This window comes from Lutjanus erythropterus, chromosome 15, assembly GCF_056507025.1.
Source record: "Lutjanus erythropterus isolate fLutEry1 chromosome 15, fLutEry1.hap2, whole genome shotgun sequence".
Classification (NCBI taxonomy): domain Eukaryota; kingdom Metazoa; phylum Chordata; class Actinopteri; order Lutjaniformes; family Lutjanidae; genus Lutjanus; species Lutjanus erythropterus.
The window spans coordinates 8,980,511-9,008,189 of NC_139331.1; the positions used below are offsets into that span (position 1 = coordinate 8,980,511).

General features: G+C 39.8%; 1 protein-coding gene across 1 annotated transcript in view; it reads right to left on the reverse strand.

Annotated features, from left to right (window-relative positions):
* The window catches only part of disp1 (dispatched homolog 1 (Drosophila)), a 112,425-nt gene extending 86,509 nt beyond the window's left edge, over positions 1-25,916 (reverse strand). The window contains exons 1-2 of the mRNA XM_084737701.1: positions 25,762-25,916; positions 21,811-21,897 (exon numbers count right to left, since the gene is read on the reverse strand). The gene's annotated coding sequence lies outside the window, so the exon portion shown is untranslated. The remainder of the gene's footprint in view (positions 1-21,810; positions 21,898-25,761) is intronic.
* Between the last annotated feature and the right edge of the window lie 1,763 nt (positions 25,917-27,679).

Below are 27,679 nucleotides of genomic sequence, written 5' to 3' on the forward strand. Positions count from 1 at the left end.
CTCAGTCCATCCACGCCGCTCCCTCCCCCACTTGTTTGCTTCTTCCTCCTTCCCTTCCTTACGTCCTCCATCCTTTACCCCGCTCCTTCAGGGCCATGTGAAAACTCCCAATTACCAGAAACACGAGAAGTGCTAACGGTTGGACATGAACTTGGAATATGCAAAACACAGGAGCCCTTAACAAGGGCCATGCTGAAATGTGATTGAATGCGTCAGCAGGTCGTAAAAGGCCCCCTCAAGATCAATGTAATTATGAAAGCTTTACGTGGAGGACTTTCCGGACTGGGGAGTGAGCGGCAACAGGAGGAGGAGGAGGGTGCTGCTGGCATTATGTTCCACCAACAGAACCCCCTTTTAACCCAACAAGTGGAGAACAAGCGAGGTCTTCCAGCTGCCTTCCATCAGCAGCCATAATAGACGAGAGGAAAGAAAGACGGGACGAAAGAAAAGAGGTTTGTAACACCTGCAGCAGGGTGCCAGCAAACATTCCTTGGTCCTCCGGCCCCTTGGTGATGCACTCTATAAATCCTTGTGATTAGCTACAGTAGCGGGCCTAAGTGCCACTTAAATCAAACCCCAAAGGGGAAGTTGTTGTGACCTCCAAGCTTTGGAAATGTGATTTAGGCCCAAGTGATTATTACAAAAACAAAGCTAGTTCTGTTTCTCTAATAAGAGAGGATGGAAGGAGGAAGGGTGTGATGGAGGTGTATGAGAAGGAGAAGTGAGCGTGACAGCAGGTTTGCAATAATACGCCATTATTTGAAGAATTCATGACAATCAGGAGAAGTAACTCCCTGTTATTAAGCTATTAAGTAAACTTCAACTAATAGTGAGTCCATTATTCTTCAGTTTTCTGGGAAGACTACACACCCAAACAAGACACAGATGTGGATATAGGAGCTAAGCCAATGTTTTCATATAGTAAATGTGAAAACTATAATGTTTGTGGTGTCTGCGTTTGCTCCAAAATCTGATTCAGCACCTATCCATTTATCATGCTTTTCAAAGCTCCTCCCACTGGACAGCATCTCCGAAAGATGGGAGAAGGAGGCATGAGTTGTAAATCGGGCCAGGAGTGATGTCGCTGAAAAATCCAGTGATCCATGACGTGCCGGAGTAATCACAACATTAACATGAACCACAGTTATTCAATGAATGAGATTGCGACTGACCCCAGAGACAAAAGCTCCACAAATCACAATTAAGTCCGTCGAATGAAGCGGCAGGCCTGACTGTAGCACAGAGCCTCCAGAGGTCTATAAACCTGCTGCGCTTTACGGTAAGAGACGGGATGGCACAGCTCAAGTCTGACCCGCCAGAGGCTTGTTGACAGCTGACGTAGACCAGACCCAACTGCACTCGGACTCGTAAGAGAGCAAACAGTATTTCTGCATACAATCTGTCAGAAGGATTATACTCCAACATCAGTAACATAATACCACTACTTCTAGACTCTAGACAGAATAATTTGCCTGTGATTACATATAGACCAGGTGAGAGTTATGAAGCATTACACTTCTCTGGACATTTCACTGTTTTTCCCCTCAATGCACACATGTTCTAATAGTTGGAGCTATAATGAGACACCTTTCTTCTATACATACATCACCTCTATCTTAAGTTTTTAGCCCAGTTATCAAAGCGGAAGTTATGGCGCAGTTAGTCAGACAGACCACTTGGGCTAAGGCTGCTATCAGGGCTTAAACTCTTACACTGCAATACCGTTACATACTGTGTAGAATACAACATCTGATCAGTTGTTGTGGTTAGAATTATGTATATTTATATGCATTTTCAGTACAGTATATTCACAATGATTTAATGAAGTAGCAGGGATTATAAAATGACTTGATTTTTGACTGTGATGATGGACTACACTGTCCCACAAGACATGCACTCCAACTGACAGCTGATTGCTGAAAGACAGAAATACAATGTCCCATGAAAAATCATTTTAATATTTTTTGTTTTATCTGCCCAACAATCCAAAACCCTGACATCTGAAGATGTCACCTAGGACACAAATTCACAATTCTCCTAATTTATGATATTTTATAAACTAAATGATTAAAGAACTGAACCTTGCGCACAATATTAGTTTTACTAACGTTGTAGATATATCCATCACTGTGTTCATGTCAGCTGATACGCAACTGAACTGCAGTTCAGAAATATCAAGTAGGTTTGAGGTCATTGAGAAACACTGTCTCCATTAGTTTGTCCAACAGAGAGCATTGACGAGTTGATTTTTATACAGTAAAATGTCCCATTTATTATCTATCTTGAATTAAAAAAAGGGATTTTATGTTGAACTGTTTAAAATACTTACTTTACTGGTCTCATTATTAGATTTTTGTCAATTTAACTCTCTTTAGTATTAATTTATTAGTCATCTGAACGAAAATTAGTTGCCAACAATTTTTATAATTGAATAATAATTTTAGTCACTTTTCAACCAAAAACGTATAAATGTGTAAATATTTCATGGTTTCAGCATGTTAAACATGAAGATTTACTGCTTTTCTTTGTCATTTATGACAACAAATGAAGAATCTTTGAATTTTGGACTTTCGGTTGGACAAAAGAAGCATTTTGAACACGGTACTTTGGGCTCTGTGGAAATTGTGATGAGCATTTTGTCACAATGTCTTGATTTTTAAAAAAATATATTTTGGAGCTTTTTATGCCATTAATGGACAGACAGCTGAAGACATGACAGAAAAGGGGGAGAGAGAGTCGGGGGAATGACACACAGCAGAGCGCCGCAGGCAGGAGTTGAACCCACAGCCGCTGCAGAGGACTCAGAGCCTCGGCACAGAGGGCACATGTTCTGATTGAATGAATAATCAATAAATCGTGAAAATAATCATTAGTTGCAGCCCTACCCAGTATCAGTTGAACTATAATTTTGATTATTATATAGTTTAGTGTATACTTTTATGTAAAACTCTCCTATTGATAAAATAAACAACCATTGATGCACATATTCAAACATAATTTTCTATGAATTATCATAATCTGTAATTCCATTCATCAATGTACGTTTGATAGGGTGTAGAGTTTAGTCTTGACATGAAAGGTTCTTGCACACCTTGTCATCTAGAGACACACACTTTGCAAGTATCAGAAAGACAACAGACCAAGTGTCCATGTTGAGTCCAACAGGAACAGTCTGACATCATCAAACCTTGACCCTTCATCTTAAAATAAACAAGTGAAAGAACAAGATGTGTTCAGATACAAAAAGTGCAAGGACAGGAACACAAGGCCAGCTGCGCTACTATGCATGCATTCACACACACACACGTATAGTCAAACACTAGGCAGTGCAATGCTCTCGAGTCGGCCTTGACAGCTGAGGACGTCCTCTGAGGGGGCTCATGTCTGTGCTGGCAGCCGGGGACGATGAAGAGTAGAGTCCTACAGGGTGACGTAAGACTTGCCAAGCGTTGTGTGCATTCATCTGTACATGTATGGGCTCTCATGCTTTTAGAGAGGGAGCTGTCTGGCTTCAAGCCACATGTCCTAATAGGCCTGGCTTTCTTAAGACAACAGGAACAACTAACTGCTCTTAAGTTAAGAAACACACAAAGGCCTTCTATATAGAGAAAGACTGCTTTGATTAACTTGAAATTGACAATGTGCTACTATAACTGCACTACTACTACTAACTGTTACTGTAGCTTGTTTTGCGATACCAGGAGAAACATTTACTCTACATTTCATACTAATGACGGTCATGAGGTAACGAGATTTTTAGAATCGAGTTGATATGACTTATTTATTCATTGATTAGTTGACAGAAAATGAACCAGCAGCTATTTTGATGATCTATTACTTGTCATTTCTGAGGTTATTTTCATACATACCTTGTTTTGTCTGAAAGCTGCAACAGTTAATCAATTCCTATCTGGTCCAGACTTTCAGACTTTTCAGTTTGAACCAAACCAATGTTACAGGTGTAAAACCTTCCACACACAACAATCCAGACCAAAAAGTGAAACCTATACTGTTCCAATTCAAAAGTCTGCATCTCACCAAGTACAGTCAAATACCTGGATGTGTTCTTGCTCCGCCCATTTTGTTGAGGATACATCAGGTGGTGACTTGTGTGGACTTGGGCCAGCTTCATATTCCAGAATGCATTTCACTCCAACCAGCAGCGGCAATGGTGGAAGAGGAAACTCACAACTGTAAGTCAAAATTTTGGAAATACTGCTGTTTCTGTGTCGCAAACTGTAGTTTTTTATGCAAGTTGTTTAAACGTCAAATCTGTGGTCAATATAAAGCCTGGTTGAAAACTTGCTCTGACGTTTGCGGAGATGTGAGGACTGCCAGCGAGCGAGGTGTGGTTGTCGTTGTAAGAATGAAAACACAGGAAAAAACACAGTAAACATGCCAAGATGAGCTGAGACGGTGATGTCATCAAGTACACTGCTGTCCCAGTTTCAGAATGATCATCCTACATCCTCCCAGAGTTTGTACTCCCAATTGAACTTGCCGAGTACAAACTACCTAATACACAAGTATGAGCTTGGCGTACTTGAGAAAGTACCCAAAACAAACCTGATCAAATGGATACAATGTTACAAAAACATGAACCCAGCTTTGGATTTTCAAAAGAATGTTGAGAAGTTGAAACTCCAATAAAAGAAAGAAAGAAACGGCACAGAAAACAGGAACAGGGGACCTGAATTCTCTGATGAGGGCGGCTCAGTGGTGCTTGGAGTTCAGGCCTGTGTTAAGAGCAGCAGCTCTACCCAGCAGTATCATACCATGAGGACCACAGAGACCATATAGTGGGGATTGAGGAGTTGCCAACATCCCAGTGAGTGCCATTAGTAAATATACCCAAGCACAGAAGCCAGGCAGGCTTCTTTGCCAGAACCCTCAGCTCCCACAGTCTTGAGCCTGAGACTGGCCAGGGTCACAGTCAGCCAGTCAGAGCTGCTGCGTCCACCAGGACTCCAAAACAAAATGAGCATTAGTGAAACACTGTGCTAAAAACAGCTTTGAAGTCCTGCTCTCATTCAATCGACTCCATCTCACGCTCCAGAAAACACTGCCAAGGAAATGCAAGCCAAATGTTGCTGTAGTTCCGTTATGTTGACATATACCGTGCATGCATATATGCGCCATATGTGACTGTTTGTAAGCAGGTGTGTCCGTGTAACTTTATCAAACTGGCATGCAGTGTAGTGGACATGTTTTTTGTCATTTTAATCCACATGGATGAAGGCAAACTTGCTGGCTGAGAAAAGAAAAATATCTGGCTCCGCACTAGTAGGCTAAAAAAGCAAAGCGTAAAACAAAAACAGACATGGAACTCAGTGTTACCAAAATTAAACACAGTTAAATCACTAAACGACCAGTGAAATCCTGGCTGCAGATCTCCAGTGCTTCTCTGAGGAAGGGAAGAAGGACAATGCAAGATAAAACGAAGGTGAAAAAGCAGGACTCAACAATAAGTGTTGCCTGTTTGCCCAGGGCAAGTAAAATACCATGTCAGGTAAGTAAATCTGGCAACTCACTTGCCAGACTGGGGAAGTGGTAAAAAAGAATTAAAGTTCATGTACAGCAACAATAAGTGTTTGGAGTTTGTCACACCACATAAACGTGTTATTAACCACCCAGCCAAATTTGAATGGCTATGAAAAAATCACAAAGTAGCTAAAGTTCTCAAAATTCTGCTCCACTGTCTCAATGTCAAACACCACTATGACCTGAAACCGACATGAAACATGACGCTCCATCTAGCAGATTTATCAGACTTGTTTGAGCCACCAGAGCCAGAGCACAGTGACAGGATGGTATTTTTCTTCTTCTGTGTCAGACTTTTGGAACTGAAGCGAGCTGAAGAGAACTGTTGGGCTGATTTGGACAGAGTTGCTGAAGGCACCACTAATAAAAGAGCTTGTAGAGGAGCAGATAGAAATTTACTTTGGGCAAGAACACTTTTGTCCCACTTGCAAAGGCAAAAAGTGGTATAGAGGATGCAGAGAAAAAAAGAAGGAAAAGAAAGGTGGAGGCAGCAGAGAGGGATGAAGAGACAAAGGGAGGGAGAGATGGAGGCATGTTAAATCGCTCTGCTTGGCAGCAGCTCTGCAGTCGAGCCTTTTAGTCCAATTTATGGATGGGCTCAAGCTACACAAAGGTCTTCATCACATGAAACAAAAGAAATGGATTAGTCTGCCCCTCTGCCACAGCCATCCTCCTCCATCTATCACTCCATCTGTACCTATCCATCCACCTCTGTATTGTGACCCAAACAGCAGGCCCACCAGGGTCAGCGGCTTGGTCCAGGGCCAAGATTGCTCTCTTTCTTTCTCCCTCGCCCCTCCCGGGGAGCACCTTCCCACCCTTACAGACCCTCTCTGGTTTGTGTCAGTCTAATGAACAGTCTCTTAACTGTTCCACGGCAAAGAAAGCAGATGGAACCCCGGGACGATTTACGGCACACAGAAAAGAGAGAAAAAGAAGGAGGGAAGAGGGCAGTTAGGTTGAAAGGGGGGAGTATGAAATGCACTCTCAAAATGTTTCTTTGGCTGGCGAGCACAAAATATGCCTTACATTTGCACATTTTTCCAATTTATCTCTTATTGAATTAAGGTTTCAGACTCCTGGACGCCATTCAGGAGAATACAGCGGCGGAAGAAGAGAAAGACAGAGTGAGAGAGAGATATACACGTGTCAGAGCAGAGGAAGGACTAAATCTGTGCAATTTCTCTTGAAACGGTCATATATAATGATGATGACGATGGTGTTCAGAGCTCAGCCTGTTCCGAGGATGCAATCATGCTGAGACACCATTTAATCTCCACGCTTCATGATACAGTGACCGCCAGATAAAGCTGAAAGCCACCCAACAGGAAATGTTTTACTGATGTTGCACATCAGCTGCATTTTGTTTCAATGAGGAAATGATCACTCAAGGTTAATAACAATAATTTATGGTCAGGTTCTGGTGTCGGTGCAGCAAGTGATACGTAGAAAGGGCGTTCGCAAGCCATGTGTTCATTAAATCATCAGGAGTGCATTTAGACATTTAGGGGTCTTTGGCAAGCTGAGGCACGAGCCCCCATCATGCATTATTTCTAACCTCTCTTCAATTTAAAATGTTGGTCTTGGTAGAGCAAGTCCTCAGACCTTACATTCCGGTTAAAAGTCAAAGTCCTGAATTCAAAATTTTACATGAAGTGCAACCCAGATTCCAAAAAATGCATACAGAACTGCAACAGCTGGGGGGCTTTTTTATGCCTTTAATGGATATGACAGCTGAAGATATGACAGGAAATGGATAGAGAGAGTGGGGGAATGACACGCAGCAAAGGGCCACAGGCGGGAGTCAAACATACGGCCGCTGCAGAGGACTTACAGCCTCCACACATGGAGCAAACGCTCTGCCAACTGAGCAACCCAGGCGCCACAGAACTGCAACAATTAATTGATTAATTGATTATTACATTAATCACCTGCTATTTTGGTAATCAATTTATTGTTTTGAGTTTTGTTTTTGTTTTTTGTTTTTGAACCAAAAAAAAAAGTCCAAACTCTCCAAAATCAGCTTCTCAAATGTGAATATTTTCTGGTTTCTTTACTGCTCTATAAAGTATACTGAATAACAAGACATTCGAGGACATTGAATTGGGCGATGATGAAAATAATTGTTAGTTGCAGCCCTAACCGTGTAAAACAAACAAAAACAGAATGCAATGATCTGCAAATCCTTGTCAGTTTAATACAACACATAAACAAAATATTTCATGTTCAAACTGATAAACTTCATTGCTTTTTGCAAATATGAATTCATTTTAAATTTGATGCCCGCAACGTCCATGTTGCATGTTTACTACTGTGTTAGATCACCTTTTCTTTTCACAACACTCAGTAAGCGTTTGGGAACCGAGGACAAAAATTATTCAAGTTTTGAAAATGAAATTCTCTCCCATGCTTGCTTGATAAACGACTTTAGGTGCTCAACAGTCTCGGAATCTTTTCATGAAATTTGGTAGAAATGCAACAGGGGCCAAGGAAGAACCCATAAAATTTTGAAGTGGATCCAAATCATGTCAGACAGACAAATTATCTTTCACTACTGTTAACATTGAAAGATTGGGCATCTGGTGTTAGCAGAGGTCTGCACTCTTTAAGGTGCCATTCTAGTTGTAGATTGTAGAACGTTGTAGAACGATATATTTTATCTAAACATAATAAAATATCTATAGCTGTTAAGGCTTCGTTTTAATTGGGGACTTCCTTGCCTAACTGTTAAGTCCACCCTGAAAATCATTGTTCCTGGAGAAGTAGCATGGGAAGCATGAGGTAAAAGAAAAATCTCATGGCAAACCACTTGTCGAATGTACCAATGTGCTGGCAGTGATGAAAGAAGCCAGAGGAGGAAAAAGTTTTGCTCTATAGGGGTTTGGATAAGCCAGTTCTCCATCTGTGATTATTAAGGTCCAGTTTTCCATCCAGGCTGCCTCTCGGCTCTGTCGCAGGGCACATTCTCAGGTATTATGGGTCTCTGCAGTGTCAGAAAATTGAACTAAGGGGCTCGGAGCAAAGGGTTCAGTCACATAATGCAGACATTGTGTGAGGAGACTGACTAATGACAAAAGTTTCAGTTGGGAAGGTCAGTCGGGAAGTGACATTTTCAGAACAGAAAGACTTTCAGAAGAATAAAAGTGTCAAAATATCAGTTGTGCAGTTTTCCAAAACACTATGTCATACTGCCTGTGGGCCCAGTAAGTTGAAAGGGCACGGGGGACTGTCTGATCTTTTAAATTCCTGATTTTCAAACATTTCTTTCCTTCAGCGTTTGCCAGTATGGGTGGCAACGCAGGATGATACACAGATTAGTCACACACACTTTTCTTTTCCTTCACCTGCAATGGTTTAATATCTTGGTGACTTGCCATGAGGTGAACTGCATCTACTAAGAGGGCAGGCTGGCACAGTCGGCTTGTCAGTAATGATTAAACTGTGTGGTGCAATTTGGTGTAAATAATTAGGGGAATTTGGACTTGTCCTGCCCATCAGCTTAGAGAAGGTCAATGGTGCACGATGTGAGCCGTCATTATGGGATGATGTGCTGAATATTATCCTGTCACAAGAGTCTAACTCGTGCCACATTTTAATTTCTTTAATATTTTTGTGACAGATCAGTTCAATACAACTTGCTAGTGAACTGTAGTGCAAAGCATACTGCATTAGAAACTAGGGACGTTCCCGCCAACTAATTTCCCCATCGAATAACCGAAAATTTAATTTAAACTAGTCGACTAGTCTGAGTAAATAAACACTCAAAACACAGTTAAACTTGAGCACAATTAAATAATTGATAATGTTAAACAACCCAGAGCGGACGTTAGCTGCCAGACTGCTACACAGTGTGGCTAGCAGCAGCAGTCTGCTCTGCTTGCAGGTTAATGTCCGTTTCTATGCTGAATGTGGTCACGTTATTCCAGTCGAGTGGTTATATATTAGTTTATTCTGTCACAGTCTACATTCAACGTTACTTCCGTTTTCTAGATTAAAACACTGCTGAACCGCACTGGTTTTACGAGCTGTCATCTCTCCAACTTTGCTGATAAAAATATATGGGGTTGCCCTGACTATCGGGGCATGTGTGCTTACAGTGAGAGGGGCATCCATCTGATGGAACCGCAGCCTCGACCAGCGGCAGGCGGCTGCATAACATCGTAGAGACAGACAGTTAACTGGTGTTGTTCATAAATAAAATACCGATAAATAGTTTAACTGACCAGCTGGTGCCAACTAGTGCAGGTGGCAACATTTAATCATGTAGTCGACCAATCTTCGAAAAGAAGAAGTAGTGATTTGTTTGGTCACAAATAATGCCACAGTCCATTTGATTTTTGTCACAGAGTTATTGTTACTTACGTGTGTGTTGTCTCTAGGGCTGCAACTAACGATTATTTTCATAGTTGATTAATCCGTTGATTATTTTCTTGATTAATCGATTAATTACAGTTTGCCTATAAAATGTCAGAAAATGGTGAAAAATACAGATCAGTGTTTCCCAAAGCTCAAGCTGACGTCCTCACGTCTTGTTTTGTCTACAACCCAAAGATGTTCACTTTACTGTCAGAAACGAGTAAAGAAACAAAAAAAATCATATTTAAGAAGCTGAAATCGAAAGGTCGATTAATAATTGATGATTCGATTAATAGTAGTAGCTCTAGTATCTCCTTTGACCAGTGTTTTCCATAAGATGTAACCGTATGAAAATCCATCAAGAAATGACTTCCTTCATCAATAAATCAAGAGAGACAACATAATAGGATGTGCCTTACAAAATCTAGTTTTATGTTTTTAACTTGATCCTTTTTGGAGGGAAAAAAGACCAACTATACATTAAGTGACTGAGACAAAGGAAATCAAAGGCTAGGTACTGAGAGCGTGTGAGATCCAGTGGCCAGTTACATATTCCATATGTCCAGCATTACTCAACATTGGCTCGCTCCGGTTCCTATGGGGGCGAACCCTTTCAACCATTCAACACTAATGGGCTGACAGAGAGCAAGACTTCAGAGCACCTTTGCTATATCCTCTCTGTATGGTGAGAAACAGGAAGGAGGTGGGAGGCGAAGTGAAAGACAGACAGAAAAGGACAAGAGACAGAAAAACAGAGCTGGCAGAGAAGGTAATGATTCAACAGTGCTGAAATGGACAATCAAGACCTCTGTTCCTTTGTTCTCTAATTATGCATGACACACTAATGCGCAACAACTGAATTTCTTCCATAACACTGTTTACGGTAACCCTCTGTGTCACTTTTTTCCTGTCCATTTGCTAATCCAAGGTGAAGGTGACACTGCCAGTTAATCAACTATCCAGCCCTTTTAGTCAGATTCCTGACTGTCAGTGTCAGGCTCAGACAGTTGAGAGACGTGATAAACAGAAAGGCCCACCATAAAGTAGATTGGGTGGCTTGTCTGAGTAATTGGACAGCTTTACCTCTGTCTTACAAAGGTGCATCTTGATGTGACTTAGACATTTACAATCCACCAGTAACGAGCTATTCAATGTAGCCCATGCAGTTTGGGTTTAGGAATAATTACTGAGACTGTATGTTGCTAGTTAGAAGTAATCAGGACGAAATTAGATAAAGGAGGGGTGGTACCTACATAAAGCATTAGATACAGTGAGTCACCAAAAACTTTTACCAAAGTCATGTAAATTCCAGCTTTCAACTGATACATTAAATTGGGTAAGACCTAATGTATTTGGTTGTTCATATAAATAATGAATTGCAAAATAGGAGTGCCACAAGGCTCAATTCTTGGACCCCTGTTGTTTAGTTTGCTTGTGTTTTTGGTTCAGATCAAATTAGCAGTTTGTGTAGGCTTAGTAAACCTATACTTCAGTAGCTCTGAAATATTGGTAGCCAGCCAGCAACTCCTGCGATTCACTGTTTTTGTAGAATGTTGAACTGAAAGGAGTGTGTTGTGTTGGCAAAGGCTTGCAGTTTGGGGATAAAACTTGTTGGCCAAGGAGGTGGTCACAGATTAATGTCAAACCCTTACTTAATAAACAATTACATGTGAATGAGTACGAGTTTTTCAAAAGAAATACAAGGCATCACAGTTTCTTTAAAAACAGCACAATCATCACAGATCCGTCTCCATTAATAGGCACAGGTGTGTGATAAGAAGATGGCAAGAAAATATTGTTGTATGTTTAAGCAAGCAACAAGCAAGCAGAGGCGTCCATTAGGCTTAATTATAAAACTGTGACTTACTTTGGAAAACAAGAAACCACTTTAATTGTAAGTTTGTTCTACAATATTGCATTTATCTTTAAATTAGCAAATGTTGCTATTGTATGGATCCCGCCGATCCACACAAATACATAAAGTGTGCCACTTGACTCTCTGCACACTGCATTTCACGCTTGAATGCAGTTTGCTCTCTAAGCATCGATTCACTAAATTAGCAGCCTAAGAGTAACAGTACAGGGTGTGATATTCACCGAACTCCATACCTCGTGATGGCAACATCAGCCCTCTGTGTTGCCTCAACAAGCTGTCCATTTATTAAAACCTTAAGCTCCGTTTTGCATACAGGCCTCAGTGTGGAAGAATAAGGTTGGTTCAGGGGTAACTGAGCCCCTGACTGGGAGGCATATGAGCCAAATATGATTCGACAAGGCCCAGAGCTCCAGGGTCAGGCCTCAGCAAGGAACATGTGTCCCTAGGAGGGAAGGCCTTGTTGCTCCCTCAGCTAGTCAACATTCTCCAGTTTGTGCAACAAATCCTAATGAGGCTGTTCTCTGCAGGGGGAACCAGGGCCCTGTCCTTGGGGATTTGTCTGAAGAGCTAAACAACCGAGGAAAGATGCAGTGAAGCAACTCGCTCGCTTACACTCTGTTTCTCTCAAACACAAACCAAGACTGATGAGGTGAGGGAAGCCAAATGGTGTTTTGCATGGCGAGGGATTAAAAATGTGTCCACTCAGAAAAATCAAGGCATAAATTATTAAGTAGAAAATACAGGCTGATATGTGAGTGATGGCCCATGACTAAATATCTATTTGTTTAAGCCACTGGCAGTAGGTTAGGAAAGCACAAGTAGACTCAAAAATCCTACAGTCAGGTTGTCCGCAATGTAAACCTGCGGTTTGGGCAGATGTGATTTATGTGCAGTTCAAATAAGTATTGAATTTTATTACAGCGACAACACATAGGCTAAAGATGGCAATGCAAAAAAAAAAAGAAAATCAGTCTAGAAATCAAAAAATAATGAGCTAGGATAGTGGAATAATATCCATTTCTGACAAAGATATAGGATATAAATGTCAAAAACAATTATGGAGAAGTTTCCATCTGTGGTTGATGTTTCTACACACACACAGACCGACAGGACTCACTGAGAACAGACAGCGGGACGGAAAAAGGTTGATGTTCAAAGACATTCCCGTCTTTCTGATGTGTCACTGGGGTCAGTCCACCTGAAGCATGTTAATTCACATTCCCTTTCTGTGCCCCTTCCTTTTCCTCAGGAAAGCTGTGAAGGCAATGCTTTGTAGCAAAGCTCAGTTGAAAAGTCAGATCACTATATATTACAATGATACACTCTGACAACTCTGTCGACCACAGTCAACTTTTTTTTTTCCAGAGGGGGGTAGAATAAAATAGTGGCACTAATACGCAACACCTGTTCCTTTTCGGCATCCGTCAGTATATCAAATATACAAACAGTGACAGCTGTGGTGCAGGCAGTGATATGGCCAGACTCCGGGCCCACGTGATGCAAAACACAGAAACAGGGGTAGTTTCTCAGAGCACTTCTTCCCACACAGGGCCCTCTCCAGGTCAAATAGCTCAAAGCAGAGTGTACTGGCCAGAGTCTGTAATATTTCACATATGCTTTTTAAGGAGCACCAGGCGCTATTGATTTCTTTAATCTAAAGCCCGGGAACCAAAAGGAAAAGGGCCTATCAGCCAGCCTGCTTTCAATTACAAGGTCCATAAAGACTCTGAGATAGAAGCTGATGTGATGGATGGTCTGCGAGATGCCATGATAGGATCCATGCCGAGGTCTGCTGAGGCTCAAGTTTGCCTGGCGGGATCATCCGCATGCCACAGACACACCCAAGTCTTAAGTCCAGCTACAATCAAAGAAGGGCTGTAATCAAGAAGTTATTAGAGGGATCTGGCCTGTGCATTAAGTTTGCCTGAATACCTGAGCAGCTTCTAACATATCTTATCTCATCATAACTGATTAGCAAAATTCAGTAAAGCACAGGAAGAAACGCGACCAAAATAAGACTTTGGTGTGCTCAGAGTACCACTGACAAAGCATCAATGGAAGCCAGCAACATGAAGCAAGAAACAACACGTGGCAGTCAGTATTTTTGTGTTTTGGTTTGTTTTTTTCAGCAACATCATTTCTGTGCTGCATATAAAACCGTAAGCTGTTCCTGCTCAGCAAGCTAGTCCCATGAGAAAATAGTAAATGAAATAAGATGTGTGTGTCTTTAAATGCATGGGGAATTTGAGTTTTGAGCCTTTGAGGTTGCTGTAGCAGGCCAGTGTGGAGTGTTGAGGCCAGAGTGGATTTGTATGTTATGATACTGTAATCACTATGCTAATTTCCATTAGCACATTAATGGGAGTTCCCATTACATGTAAGAATTGAGCTACTAAGCACTACTAATTTCTAAAAAAAAAAAAAAAAAAAAAAGATTCTACAATCAAAAATTTCAGGAATTGGGGAAAAAAGAATTACAACACTTAAGAGAACATTTTTTTCCCACCCCTAATGTTAAGCTAAGCATGCTAACATTAGCTAATACAAAGTACAGCTGAGGCTGATGGGAATATCATTAGTTTTGCAGTAGTTTCTGTTCATGTACCAAAGCACTAGTAAAATTAAAATTTGCTCTGACGATGGCGCTAGATGGGAGGTCAAGGGATGACCAAAGTTATTACAATTCATCCTGAGGGAGACATAAATGCATGTGCCAAATTTCATGGCAATCCATCTAATACTGAGACATTTCACTCAGAATCTAATGTCAACCTCATGGCGGTTCTGGAGGAAAGGGGATCACTAAAGTGTTGTGTGAATCCATCTGGTAGACGTTGAGATATTCCATGCAATGAGCGAAAACTTTGACCTGTGGCTGCTGCTAGAGGAAGAGGCAGGGGATCACTAAAATGTTTAGCAATCATCTCTCTGGTAGCCTATTTTTTTGTCTCTGCTGTCTAAAATCCTGGATATCTGTACGAAATCCCATGGCAGTGCATCAAATAGTTAAAGCAAGTGCAAGGAACTTTCATATTGTGTTGATTTTGGAGGCCCCTGTGGACAGAAGCGGTAGGGTTTTTACCGCGACAACCACAAAATAAAACATCATAAATACCCTAATCTAAAGAAAAATCTAGTGATGCTTCTTTTCAACTGACTAATGCAACTTTTCCTGGGAAAATATGTACATAGGCTCTTCTGGTCTACATCCAGTAAATCAGGGGTTTTCGAAGTCTGAGACTTTGGGCTGACAAAGCATGGAACGATGATCAATCTCATGGAAACTCAAGAATAGAGGTAAGATAGCCTAATATTGTTGTTTTGCATAACTTTAAACTACACCAAAATCACAAAAAAAGGTCTGTGTAAAGGTATTTATTAGTTTCGGACTCTCCCTTCAACCAAATCACATTAATATAGGCTATTCTGTGATATTTTTTCATGTCCATTCCCTGAGTCTCCCCTGAACAGTCTGAACCAAAGCGGTACACAGGTCGACCTACAGCCCAGTGTTGCCACTCCTGGAGCCATGCCACTAAGCACGATTGGAATGAATGGCTGTTGATTAGAAAAGAAAGAAAGGACTGGAGGAAACCTGTGGCTGGAATAATTCTTATCAGAGGAGATAAAAAAATAGATGGTGGCAGCTGGGGCACGCATGCTGAATTTCCTCTCATTTCCCTTTAACTTACAATCCCTGTGTGTGTGTGTGTGTGTGTGTGTGTGTGTGCGTAATAGAGGAAGTTGGTTAAATAAATCTAGCATCAGCAGTCAGTAGTCACAACTATTTTAGAAAGTCATCCGGTGATTCAGCTTAGAAAAGAACGTCCATTTTTAGTTCAAAGACGATGTGAAACTCACTTTATACACCATATTTGTTCCTCTTAGTCATTCCTGTATTTGTCCTCCTCACTTCCCGGGTTTTAAGAAACTTGTGAGGTCACACAAAGTGCAGCTATTTATAAGATGTTTATTTAATAACTAGAAGATTTGAGTCATCTTATATTTTGGGTTTTGCAATATCGTAATATGCGATGAATGTTGTTTTTTCTTGGTTTTAAAGGACTTACCAGACTGTTCTAGATGTTCTATTGTTGACGTTACCCACTTATATTTGATTTTGTCTCTATCACATGGCCCTAATTCAAAAGAAAACCAGCTGCATTGAATTCAAATTGCAATACCAGAAAGTTTGTGTGTTATTTCTCATGAATTGGATGTATTACATCATTATTTCATCATTTACAGGTTACATTTTTATTTTAAGTGCATTTTTAAGTTGCGTGAGCATCTAAAATTACAATCAAACGCAGCGCGAGGTGCTGTTTCACAAGCTAAAATACACTGGGTCAGAACCCGAAAAAATAGCTTCCTATTTCCTACTTCCTACTTCCTGTGCAACACCTTCTGTGGATGGTGCATCCTTGATTACAATGTTTCCACTCAAAACTGGTGGAGGTGAGGGATGGTTTGCTAGATACACCGACGTTCCAAGAATCTTGAACGGAACCAGTTCGAGAACCAGAGTTTATGTGATGGAAAATGGCCTTCAAGCTGGTGAAGAGTTGGTAGAGACCAAAAATGGAGCTAAAAGAGAAGAGTATTGGACTAAAATCTGCCACCTGGCCAGAAAAACACATTTGAATAAACAGCTGTTTGCCACATCAACTTTGAAAGTGATTCTATGACAATCTTGCGTTCACAACTTCTTTCCACTGCCCCCAAGAAGAATCAGCGGGTCTACTGCAGGTTTAAATTATGGACTTAAACAGTGAACAGGTTGACAGTCTGAAGGATCTTCTCACAGACTAGACTGTTCTCTTCTCCAGTAAAAAGCGTAAAACTTTGAAATTTGAGTCCTAGGTTGAATTTCATCCGCACTGAAAGCAAAATATTTATCTCAGACTAATCTAAATCCACATCCCTGACAGGCCTGATGGTGAAAGGCTTTGTCTCATCAGAGCTGGGAGAACATCTCTCTTTCAGAAATCATCTGTGGATCCAGCCAGCCGGCCTGTCAGCACCAAAAGACACAAATCCATACTGTGTAGCAGTTTGAAGTCTCCAGAAACACAGACAGAAGATTAGGCATGCCGGTGCCACGGGGGTCCACAAGATCCACCAGTGTCTCCGTCCTCCTGCTCGACATCAAAGAACGGAGTGCATCAGTTTGAATTATAGACAGCAAGTGTGCAATCATGCCTCTGGTGGCAACCAACTCCCGGGCCAATTACCCCCGTGCCACCCCGAGGAGAAAAACACACAGGATACAGCTCATAGAGAGGCTAGATGAATTACAATAGCAACAACTGCACATTAGCACCAGGACAAAAGGTCAGTCAGGTCAGCAGGTCATTTAAAGCCTCAATCCCACAACTACCTGCACCACTTTGAGGCAGTTTTATATAAAGCTGAAGTAGGTTTGATCACTGAGAATCATTTTTATTACTGTTGTTTTAGATTGAAATGGAGACAAATGTATTTTGGTTACACTACTGTGTCAGATTACAAAAAGGTTTGGACACTGTCCGTAAATTAAAACAGAATGCGGTGAGCTGCAAATACTTTCTAAACTATATTCAATAGATTACAGTACAAAGACAAGATATTTCAGGTTCAAACTGATAAACTCTATTGACTTTGTAAATATACACTCATTCTGAATTTTTAATGGCTGCAACACATTTCAAAAAAGTTTTGACCGAGGCAATAAATGACTGGGAAAGAAAGCTGTGGAATTCTCAAAAAAAAAAAACACATTTTGACAGGTAAACATTTGACATGTAAATAAGTTAATTAATAAGAGGTGAATGAATATGACAGAGGCATCCTCATAAGGCTTTGTGAAAAACGGTGCGGGCAAATAGTCCAACAGTTAAGGAACCACGCTTGTCAACATATAAGGAATTTAGGGATTTCACCATCTACAATGCAAAAATCAACACTGAATGCCTGTGACCTTTGACCCCTCAGGAAGCACTGTGTTAAAAACCGACATGATTGTATAAAGGAAATTACTACTAGGGGGAAACTGTGTTGTGGTTTGACGAGGCCACATTTCAGATTGTTTTTGGAAATCATGGACATCAACAAAGCCAGCAACTGTGATATTATGGAGGTGTGTTAGTTTCCATGGCATCATGGGTATCTTGCACATCTATTAATGCTGAAAGGTTCATACAGGGTTTGGAGCAGCGTATGCTGCAATCCAGACAACATCTTTAGGGTTGTCCCTGCTTATTTCAGCAAGACAATGCTGTGACACGTTCTGAATGTGTTACAAGAGTGTGGCTTTGTAGTAAAAGAGTTCAGGTATTAGACTGGTCTGTCATTAATGATGTGTGGTGCATTATGAAGCACAAAATACCACGATGGACTGACTGTTGAGTCACTGAAGTCATATATCAAGTGAGAATAAGAAATAATTTCACTTTTAAAAACTTCAACATTTAGTGTTGTCAGTGCTTAAAAGCTTACTGAGTGTTTTTAAAAGAAAAGCTGGTGTATCACAGTGGTAAACATGCTAATGTCACAACTTTTCTGGAACATGTTGCAGGTGTCTAATTTAGAGTGAGTGAATATTTACAAAATAGTATGACACTTATCAGTATGACTAATAAATATCTTGTTTTTGGAGTAAAGGAGTAAAGTATTTGCATTTACAATTTCCACGGCATCCCAACTGAGATGTTTATATTAATAATTTGTTCATTATGAGGCTGATGATATCGATATCTGACGTCCTGAGGCTAAAAATGCAGGTGCAGACAGACAGATCTACCATTTCTTGCCTCTTTTTCCAACAAAAAAAACAAAACAAAAAAAAACTTTTCAGACTGTTCGTGCCTTGCCTCACTTTCCTTTACTGCCAGTGCTCAAGGAATATTTCCCTCAACTAAATGCCAACGAGTACAATCGGAGGAGATTACAGCATATTATCAGCAGATGGACAAAAGACGATTCAGACCAGGCCATTATCGTACAGATGACACATGGGATTCATTCTGAGGCAATGGAGATGAATGCTGGTGTCCTCAGCTAAAGGTAATGGTGGTAAATGGAGCAAAAAAAAAAAACAAAACAAAACAAAGAAAGACTGATAACACAGCAGATGCTGCTGCGGAAAACAGCAATTTTGTTGACTGTTCCTGGCAAAATCCAAAGATGCAATTGATAGCTTTGTCTAAAGAGGATTCAACTGACAGCATCAGACAAACTGAGACTACAAGAGCAAATGGAGGCATCAGAAATGCTTCCAATGTCAAATATAAAACTCTGGATTTTGGTTTCAGCGTCCTTTTTGCTGAATGGTGACACCAAGATAGCAGGAAGACTGATTTAGAAACAGAAATGCTGGCTTACAAAAAGACAACTCTGTGGAAAAACTTGCCCAGATGGAGAAAGGCCAAAAATGAGATGGCAAGCAGCTGTTAAAGCCAGCTGTCCGGGCCAGTTGTTCATAAGGGCTGAGAGGCCAGGATGGAGGGATTGGGAGACATTTAGGACGGGGGGGGAGACAGTGTGGGTGTAGATACAACAAGCTGACAGAGACGGTGATCGTTGACGAGGAGGGAGGAAAGTGAAAAGAGCGAAGAGGACCGAGTTAAAAGTAAATGAATGCGTTCACTATGGCACATTCAGAGACGCTGATTTTGGAGTGGGACACATTTATCTGTATAAATCAGGAGGCCAGACTTGGCTCTGTTCTTGATTGCAGTTTCTCTTTAAATTGCAGAAATTGAACAGATAACTGCTCCAAGAACAGACTTGAGTTCCTTATACGGTATTTTAAAAAGCAGTAAATCACACTGCATCCTTATTACAGAGAAAAGTCAACAATACTCAGGTAATTATTACACCAGTACAGTAAAATAAGTCATTGATATATGTGTAATAACACTTTCATGACATCCAAAAGACAGGGAAAGTTCATACAGTGGGAAGTTTGGGCCATAAAATGTGTTTTTGAGTCTAATAAATATTTTCTGAGTCATCATTTTGAAATACTAAGTCATTATTCTGAGATACTAATTTGTATTTTAAGATATTACCTGCAATTTCCACCAGCCGGAGTGATCAGTGGTCATTCTACATGATGCTTCCACTAACAGCACCTTGGCGCGACCCATAAACAGCTCTCCACTCCCCTCCAAATATGCACCAAGTTTATTTTTGACGGATGCCGCATCAATTAACACAGAGCAGACTGAAGGAAGTGAGACCCAGAAAAGGCAGGGAGAACCAGACTCACGATCATAAAGACAGAAGGAAAAGGAACTATTTAACCACGTAGCCTGCTTATCCATGGTAGAGCAAGGAAAGAGGACTTAATCAACAAAATCTGAGCAAGTAAACATAATCAGGCGGGCAAAACGCTCCGCTGCTTTCTTAGTCCTCTCCAGTGTTGGGTGCAACAAGCTGTAAAGTAATTTGTCAGATATACTCAGATTCCTTTTCAGTTGTAAAAAGGGATGTAACATGTTAGTTATGCAATTCTAGTACTCAGTTATTTAGTTACGTTTTCCACCACTGTGAGAACAACCACCACCTGCACAAGTCAGCACAGGAGACTTGGGAGTGATTTTTTTTTGTGTGTGTGTGTGTGTGTGTGTGTGTGTGTGTGTGTTTGAGACAGAGGACAGACACAGCCCTTAGTCTCAGCGGAAACTGAAATCACAGAGTATCTGCAGTTGGGTCTGGACATGGGTGTATTGATCAAAGTCCCCATGAACAAAACCTTCCTCAAACTATACATACTGTGACTCTCTTTTTGGGAAAAAAAGACATTACTTTCTCCAAGTCAGTACTCCGACAAAACCGTCCAGTGCACTTGTGGAAAGGCTTTTTAGCTTTGAAAGTCTCATCAGAGGAGCAAACGACACAGCACACATTTTGAAAAACATACCCTGCATTAGAAATAGCCTGAGCCCTCTTACAGTTCGTATGTAGGCATGTGTTTGACGACCTGAGTTACTTTTGAAAGTAACACTACCCAATACTGGTCTTAATAAGAGCTGCAACAATTAATCAATTTTTGATTGCCAACTATTTTCATCATCGTTTTGAGTCATTTTTTAAGGAGAAAAGAAAAGGTCCAAATTCAGTTGTGAATATTTTCTGGTTTCTTCGGTCCTGTATGACAGTTGACTGAATATCTTTGGGTTGTGGGCAAAGAAGAAAACTTTTAGGAAACACAGATCAACATTTTTTACCATTTTTTGACATTTTATAGACCAAACAACTTGATTCGATTAAGTCAAAGCATAATCAACTGATTGATCGATAATGAAAACAATCATGGGTTGCAGCCGGCGTCCACAAACAAGTTTCTTAAAGAGACAAGTTACAGACATCGTGTGGTATAATGTTCTAGTGGTCCTACACATTTTATAGTGCATATTATTTTAGTAATAAAAGATGCTGATGGTTCATGGATGCCTTTCTTTACTGTGGAAAGGACTCACAGCTACTAGTTGCATTAATATTAGTATGATGCCTTCAATGTGTTCTATAGGCATCACAAACATAATATCAAATTAAATCAAATGATCACCTGCATATTTAGCTGTACATTTTAAGACTGTAGCTAACTTATGTTGATGAAGGCAATTATACACATCAAACATGAAACACACAACAGGATTTCCCATAGGAAAGCCTCTATACAGTAAGACTACTGAGCTGATACTGAGAAATAGCAAGCATAAGACTGCCCCCTACTGGGCTTTTATGAATCATGCATACATCTACAAGAGGAGAGGAAAATCAGGGCTTCAGGGGTGATATTATAAATGCATGGGATGATTAAAAAATAATTTGTCACCACTGATTTCTGAAAATCAGCAGTAGAATTCAAGTAAATGAAAGTATACAGCTGTAAACTGCCAAAAGAACAAAGTATTTTCAAACGTACATTATTCTGATGCTCTCACTCATTGTGGAAAAACTTGAATGAAGCATCATCAGTGATCTTGTGTAATTGTGTGCTTGTGATGCATTTCAGATTGGCGTTCAGGTTTGATGTTCCAGATACTCACTGTAAATTCTTCAGACGAGCTCTGTGTTTGTGTTTCCTTGTTTCTGACAGCAATGCCCTGATCTCACCTGGCAGCCTCCAAGAAACTCTGATAAGAGAAAAGCATTGAGAAATCGTTGAAAAACACGGAGCAGCATTTCTCAGCAGATGAAAAATATTTCTCCCACAAAGCCGTACATCAACAGAAACTGACATTTATCGCAGTTGATTTTATCTGCAGCTCTACAACATCTGGTCTGACAAAACATTTCAGAATAAAACATTTTTGATAGGCCTGTACAAAACTCTCCACTTCCAGGAAACTGCACAATAACAAAAACACAGTGAAGAATAGAAGAATAGAACGAGTTTTGACATGAGCTGGACACCACACTGTCACAGTATTAGCATCTTTTAGAAAACTGGATGAGTGACAGAAGCAGACATGGCAACATTTCTCTTTACTTTCATACTGATCCAACTGTCTGGAGAATGTTAAAGCAGCAAAACTCGTTTTTTTTGCCCAATGTTTATTTCTATTCTGTGTAATTAGGTAATAATATCTGGCAACTTTAAGTCCAAACAGGAGGGAGATATACCCACAAAAGACTTTTTGAGGTACTAATTTGCTATTCTGAGATATTAAGTCACTATTTTGAGCTACTAAGTCATTATTTTGAGATACTAAGATGTTATTTTGAGATACGGAGTCATTATTGTGAGATACTGAGTCGCTATTTTCAGATACTGAGTCGTTATATTGAGATACTAAGTTGTTATATTGAGATACTAAGTTGTTATTTTTAGATACTAAATTGTATTTTGAGATACTAAGTGGTTATTTTGAGATACTAAGTTGTATATTGAGATACTAAGTCATTATTTTGAGATACTAAGTTGTTATTCTGAGATACTAAGTTGTTATTCTGAGATACTAAGTCATTATTTTGAGATACTAAGACGTTATTTCAGGAAAGTTTCTTCTAATGACTTAATTACTTTTTTTTTTTTTAATCAGATTGGCAGACATTGGTTTCCATAATTAACAGAACGCTTCTCTAAGACTCAATGTAAAAACTCTCAGCCAAATAACAGCAAACATCTCCTAAGTTCACCACAGCTGTAGACTTTAACAGGGTTGTTTGGGATGAAAGCCGAAGCGACTCTCCTGACTGGAGGACAGTCACCAACAGCATATCAGTTGCTGCACTATTGTTGTGTTGAAGCCAAATACTTTGGCTCAGTCCAACCTACTGACCCAGTGCTCTTTGCCTTTCATTTTCCACTTCTGTTCCTGAACACTTGTTTGGCCTGAGAGCTGCTGGTCACGTTCATATGACGCTGAGAAGCTATAAGAAGAGGATTAGTTTGCTAATGCTCGTGAGAGAAACACTTTTACAACAAACTACAGACACAGAGCTTAGTAACCAGTTCATATGCACATAGACCTTTTCCACAGCAGGCATATTGATATGAAATAGTAGGGTGTTACCAGTGATACTGATTAAGACTCTGTTACATTTAGTGTAGACTTTCCAATGAGCCAACATGCACAACAGCAGCACCCTGACTCTGAGAGTAACACAACTTTAATCAGTATCAGTGATAATACTTGTGTTTACCTACTATTTCATGTCAACATGGCTGCTATAAAAAGGTCTATTAAAGGTTTTTTCACTTTTGTTCTGTAATTAAGTCATTATTCTTCTTTTAACTAAAACTGAGGATAGGGATTTCATTTCATATTCAAACAGATCACTGTTTTGATCACAAATACTGAATACTGTTCCTAAAGTGTTCTGACTTAAGCAGATGGAGGAGTCTACACCACAGCTATAAAGCTGTGGTCGGGACTCCTCCATCCACTTGAACAATTTTAGAACTAGATTTTTCTGATTATAGATATAGTTATAGTTATAGTCCTTCAGATTTACTGCACAGATCTGATTTTTTGTTTGGCTGCTCATATTATATTTTAAATGTGGCCAGTTTCAGTGTCCAGTGTGAACTGGTCACAGTTGCAAATTATAAGCACACTGTCATAGAAAAGTAAACATGGAGGCAACCGAAGTCAGCATTTACCGTCTCATATACAGGTTGACGTACAGTGGAAGCCTGCATGTCAGCAGGTGATAACAAGGACAACTTTTGCATGGAGGTGTGTGTGAATGCGGAGTCGGGAGTGTGACGTGACCGGCTTCACAGAGACAGATTTTGCCCAGAATTTCAAGATATCATGGGTTTCTTTAACTACATCTGTCAGCACCTCTCCACAAGAGTCTCCATTTAAGACTCTTCAGGCAACTAGGCAACATAAAAGTTAAAAAAAAAAAATCAGGTATGACGATCAAAAAAAAATGTTTTTGCTTGCAATGTGAACGTACCTTAAGACAAAAGAAAAAAATGGAATGGGAACAAGAAAAGTTGAATTACTGATGAAGGAAATGAATTTTGTAGTCTATAGGTATAAGACAAGAGAGGAAAACAGCACGTCAAGCTAGCTATTTTCTTTTTGAGACTGAACACAGGGTTAAAGAGTAAAGAGTATGTGTTTAATTAGACTGTTATAGACTGAGAGGCCGTGGTGTTATTGTACAGATAATTGCATAAGTCAGTTGAATTGACTGACAGTCAGATTGGACTACCCTTCCCGGCAAACACAACTCCTGCTCCCACAGGCAGGTGTTCAAATAAATGAGTTGAGCAACTTCTCTTCTGTTGCCAGTCAGCTAACATTTGGTGGGACAATACAGCCAAACACAGCAGGAGAGCAGAGCACAGGAATGCTTTGCACAATGGCAGTTTCAACATTTCTGAATGGAAAAGTAGAACGTAATGTGCTCTCATATTGTTTTTCATAAGTTACAACTTCAGATTGTTTTGTCAGACTATCAATGTGTAAACATTAAACTGTTATTTACACTTTTCTTTGGCACTAGTTAGCTTAGCAACAGCTGAAACTGACCCCTTGCTTAGATATTAAATTTAAATTGCATGTTTTGAGTTTGTAATGTTAGTTTCAGGCTGGAACATATTCTAGTATCAGTTAAGATCAGGGTTGCCAGGTCTTTGGTTTTCCCACAGAATTTGGCTACTTTTGAAGTGTGAAGAAGTTAATTTTGTATGCAAATTACATGATGATATCTATGAATAAAGATATGGTTATAGTTTGAATTAAATCCTATCAGATCCTATCAAACTGACTCCAAGCCAGATCAGCACATACACACATGCATACATGTCAGTATTTACTGTAAGTAATGATTAAAATATAGTGAAGTAACATGATAACGTGTCTAAGTTGCAATAACGTATTGCTTGGACTACACAGTACATTTATGTTATTCAGGTTGGCATGGAGGAAGAAGAGATCTGAAAAGACAAAGCAACAGGTTAGTTTGTTTTAGGACCTGGGTGAAAGAACTTTGTTGGGAAAACTGCTTTTGGTAACACTTAACATTTTTTGTGTTATTTTGTAGCTATTATAATACATTTTGCAATTATACTAATGTTGTTGGGACTTTTAAAACAGTGTATATGGGCATATTTTGAGTTCTGGTAGAGGGCTGGTTTTTGTGCTGCTTTTGAGTGCCTGTTTGGCTGGTTTTGTCACACAGACCTGGCAACCTTGGTTAAAATGACGTTATCAATACAGCTTCTTCGGCCTGAGCGTCGGTATGTCAAATCACAGCAAACCCTACAGACAAGCTAGCGTTAACCTTTACTACCAAAGCTTCATTATGAGAAGCTGAAACACTTCCCATGTCTCCCCATCACTGAGAGCCCCAAACTCTGGATATTTAGCTTCATTTTAGCACCAAAACAGTCCACCGCTGCTGTTTGCTCTCACCATGCTAGCTAAGTTCACGTTAGCTGACTGCTGCTAGCCGCTGCCAGCTAACCTCGCTGACCAAAACAGCTGGCTAAACAACAGCGGTTTCTCTCTGCTTTCTTTCACAACAGGCATACTCACATGTTGGGCACACGGCGGACAGGACGGCGAAACACACGCTGAGGACTGCAGGGCGATAAGAAAAGTATTCCTGGTCCTCTGCTGGAGTTTTATCAGCCGGATGCTGATGTATCCTCTATCCAAGCATCAAACCATGTTGAGTGGGCAGCTGCGCACTGAGGGCTTGTTTGCACTCGAAAGCCATTAGGGGGTTTCTGGAAAAATGTAGGGAACTTCGAAGGGAACTAGGAGGAAACAAAGTGTCCTAGCCTCTTATCTCCTAGTAGTCTATTCTGGTAGTTTTTATCCTTCCGTAGTTTTCTTTTATTAAGAGCATTAGCAAAAAGAATGAGAGAGGGATACATTTGTGGGTAGGTGTGAAAATACAGTGCAGTAGTAAACAAATTCGACAATTGTGAATGAAAAACTATAGAAGCCTATTTCCACCAATGTGATGGAAAACAGAATATTCTGTAAGTCATTAAAATGAGAATCATTCTCAATAAAATGAGAAACTTTTTCTCATTTTTGAGAGATTATTTGGAGATACTACACTACTATTTTGTGATATTAACTCATTATTTTGAGATACTATGTCATTATTTTCAAATTCTATGTCATTATTTTGAGATAATAACTCATCTTGAAGTAATAATTCCTTATTTTTGAGAAAGCTTCTCATTACTCAGTAAACATCTCATTATTTTGAGTTACTAATTCATTATTTTGCAGATACTATGTCATTATTTTCAGATATTAACAGGAATGGAGGTAACTAATTACAAATGCTCAAATTACTGTAATTCGGAAGTTTTTTTGCACATTTGTACTTTCATGAATAGATTGTCAAGTCTGTACTTTTACTTGCAGGCAAATATTCATTACAAGCTGTAATCTACTAAGTTAATATTAATATCATTGTTGAGTCCTGAGTACAGTTTGAATTAATATCCAAACCTTTCATCTGCATTTTTGTGGCCAATCAGGTGCTCTGATCACAAACGGACCAATGAAAACCAGGACATATGGATGAAAAACCCCCAAAGCGTTGCAGCAGGCACAGGTTTGGAAAAGGGATGTTAAAGATTATTCACTGATTAATGGCCGTTAGGAATTTGACCAGTTGAAAATGTATTCATCCATATTCAATCAATAGTCTGGAAACGGTAACTGCACCTCGTTTGTTGAATGAGGAAAACTAGAACAACAAAAACTGACAAAATGAGAACTTAAAAAAACAGCATGCGTATCGTTACTTATAAATTATTGATGATTAATTGATTGTTAGACTTTACAACTATGAAGGAAGAAACACAAACTTTGCAACCCTAGTTTGGAGAGGTGAGTGTGACCACTAAGCAGGACAGAGACACTAAAAAGTAACTAATACTCTGAGTAGTTTTTGACAAAAATACTTTTAATTAAGTAGTATTTTAGTAATTTAGTGGTACTTGTGCTTGAGTACAGATTTTCAGTACTCTTTCCACCACTGGATACTAAGTAATTTTCTGAGAAACTGAGTCATTATTTTGAGAAAGTTTCTTATATCAACTCAGGATCCTTTTTTTATCACAATGGTGGACATGGACTTCCATAAAAATTGTGTTAATGTCACATTTTTTCCCATTATGTTAAATAACTGTTTACTGTGTGTGACAGTAGAATACCAAATCATATATATATATGTATATATTCTAGTTTGGCATTCTTTTATAGTGCTGCATTCTTTTATAGTACTGCACTTGACAAGCTGTTTCTGTAGCACAATAAATGAGCAGGAGATGGAGATGGAGGGAGATGGGAGCCAAGAAGAGCAGCTAAAAGAGGAGGAAACTGGCAAAAAACTAAGTGCTCTGAGAAATTACAAGCCATTAAAATGGTTGTAGTCTCCCTCTGCTGTTCAAAAGTGCATTACATGACAGTGCATCAGGGTCAGCTC